Raw genomic sequence first — 775 nt, 5'->3', positions numbered from 1 at the left:
TAGAAAGGTTTTTTTGAATAAATCCGCGAAGCGAAGGGAATGTTAACAACCCCTCCTCGAGCGTAGTCTTGTAGGGGGTAACATTCGCTCTCACGCGAGATAAGCTCAAAGTGCCTCTTGATTATGTATCGTGATTATAAATGTCGAAGGGTGACGCGCGCTTTTTTGACTGTTTAGCAGCGTCGTCGTTAGTTAGTCGGCTGTAAATTCATGGTTTAGAAATGGGGCAAAAGATAAGATCGGAAGCAGTAAGCTCCTCTTTGCTGTTAGTCTGATGTAGTTCAGGGTTAGGATTGAACAAAGATGAAACTGGATACAGTAAAGCTCCTCTTTGTTGTTAGTCCGATGTAAATTCGGGGTTAGATATACCACTGATAAATTCGGAATCCGTAAAATACATTTTGTCGTGCTACGTTGATGTAATTCGATAAAATGGGTGGGGGGAAAAAGCAAGTCTGACTGCTCGAGCGATGTTAGTTTGATGTAATTCTTGTTGAAAAAGAACAAAGGAAAAAAAATCTTATATTATGGTCCTTGTTGTTAGATTAGTTAAATTCGGGGTGAGAAATGAAAAAAGATAAAGTGGGAAAAGAGTAAAAACCTAACCACACGTCTCAGCCACAGCCAGAAATATCAATTTTTTAAATTGTTGTTTTATACAGAATGTAAAAGGGTGTATCACCGCGCATATCTAAAGCGTCATATCATATAGCTGTACAAGCACCTTGCTTGTAGTTACTTCATTTGCAAATCGAATTAACACGCTTGCTGTTCA

General features: G+C 38.8%; 1 protein-coding gene across 1 annotated transcript in view; it reads left to right on the top strand.

Moving 5' to 3' along the window:
* Window positions 1–775, top strand: part of LOC119589273 (alpha-centractin-like) — a 52,739-nt gene that overhangs the window by 17,013 nt on the left and 34,951 nt on the right. The window lies entirely within an intron of this gene.

The sequence above is a fragment of the Penaeus monodon genome, chromosome 25 (genome assembly GCF_015228065.2).
Source record: "Penaeus monodon isolate SGIC_2016 chromosome 25, NSTDA_Pmon_1, whole genome shotgun sequence".
Taxonomy (NCBI): domain Eukaryota; kingdom Metazoa; phylum Arthropoda; class Malacostraca; order Decapoda; family Penaeidae; genus Penaeus; species Penaeus monodon.
The sequence above is the reverse complement of the archived record's forward strand: the minus strand, read 5'-3'. Positions and strand labels throughout refer to the sequence as shown.